Source organism: Oncorhynchus gorbuscha, unplaced genomic scaffold (assembly GCF_021184085.1).
Source record: "Oncorhynchus gorbuscha isolate QuinsamMale2020 ecotype Even-year unplaced genomic scaffold, OgorEven_v1.0 Un_scaffold_1211, whole genome shotgun sequence".
In the NCBI taxonomy this organism is placed as follows: domain Eukaryota; kingdom Metazoa; phylum Chordata; class Actinopteri; order Salmoniformes; family Salmonidae; genus Oncorhynchus; species Oncorhynchus gorbuscha.
The window spans coordinates 107,501-110,000 of NW_025746057.1; the positions used below are offsets into that span (position 1 = coordinate 107,501).

General features: G+C 24.2%; 1 protein-coding gene across 1 annotated transcript in view; it reads left to right on the forward strand.

Moving 5' to 3' along the window:
• The window catches only part of LOC124021792 (protein disulfide-isomerase-like), a 55,925-nt gene that overhangs the window by 50,028 nt on the left and 3,397 nt on the right, over positions 1–2,500 (forward strand). The gene's annotated exons all lie outside the window — the stretch shown is intronic.

The window sequence follows — 2,500 nt, forward strand, 5'->3', positions numbered from 1 at the left end:
ACACTATATATACACACTATATATACACACTATATATACACACTATATATACACACTATATATAAACACATTTACATTACATTTAAAAACACTATATATACACACTATATATACACACTATATATACACACATTATACACACTATATATACACACTATATATACTATATATAGACATTATATATACACACTATATATACTATATATAGACATTATATATACACACTATATATACACACTATATATACTATATATAGACATTATATATACACACTATATATACACACATTATACACACTATATATACACACTATATATACACACTATATATACACACTATATATACACACTACACACACTATATATACACACTATACACACTATATATACACATTATATATACACACTATACACACTATATATACACACATTATATACACACTATATATATATATACACATATTATACACACTATATATACACATATTATACACACTATATATACACACTATATATAAACACTATATATACACACTATATATACACACTATATATACACACTATATATACACACTATATATAAACACATTTACATTACATTTAAAAACACTATATATACACACTATATACACACACTATATATACACACTATACACACTATATATACACACTATATATACACACTACACACACTATATATACACACATTATATACACACTATACACACTATATATACACACTATACACACTATATATACACACTATACACACTATATATACACATTATATATACACACTATACACACTATATATACACACATTATATACACACTATATATATATATACACATATTATACACACTATATATATACACATATTATACACACTATATATACACACTATATATAAACACTATATATACACACTATATATACACACTATATATACACACTATATATACACACTATATATAAACACATTTACATTACATTTAAAAACACTATATATACACACTATATATACACACTATATATACACACATTATACACACTATATATACACACTATATATACTATATATAGACATTATATATACACACTATATATACTATATATAGACATTATATATACACACTATATATACACACTATATATACTATATATAGACATTATATATACACACTATATATACACACATTATACACACTATATATACACACTATACACACTATATATACACATTATATATACACACTATACACATTATATATACACACTATACACACTATATATACACACTATATATACACATTATATATACACACTATACACATTATATATACACACATTATATACACACTATACACACTATATATACACACTATACACACTATATATACACACTATACACACTATATATACACATTATATATACACACTATACACACTATATATACACACATTATATACACACTATATATATACACATATTATACACACTATATATACACACTATATATACACACTATACACACTATATATACACACTATACACACTATATATACACATTATATATACACACTATACACACTATATATACACACATTATATACACACTATATATATATATACACATATTATACACACTATATATATACACATATTATACACACTATATATACACACTATATATAAACACTATATATACACACTATATATACACACTATATATACACACTATATATACACACTATATATAAACACATTTACATTACATTTAAAAACACTATATATACACACTATATATACACACTATATATACACACATTATACACACTATATATACACACTATATATACTATATATAGACATTATATATACACACTATATATACTATATATAGACATTATATATACACACTATATATACACACTATATATACTATATATAGACATTATATATACACACTATATATACACACATTATACACACTATATATACACATTATACACACTATATATACACATTATATATACACACTATATAAAACACACATTATATACACACTATATAAAACACACATTATATACACACCATATATACATACTTTATACACACACATTATATATTCACATGATACAGTTGAAGTCAGAAGTTTACATACACTTTCGCCAAATACAAATTCCTGACATTTAATCCTAGTAAAAATTCCCCGTTTTAGGTCAGTTAGGATCACCAGTTTATTTTAACATTGTGAAATGTGAGAATAGTAGAGAGAATTATTTCAGCTTTTATTTCTTTCATCACATTCCCAGTGGGTCAGAAGTTTACATACACTCAATTAGTATTTGGTATCATTGCCTTTTAAATTGTTTAACTTGGGTCAAACGTTTATAGCCTTCCACAAGCTTCACACCATAAGTTGGGTGAATTTTGGCCCATTCCTCCTGACAGAGCTGGTGTAACTGAGTCAGGTTTGTAGGCCTCCTTGCTCGCACA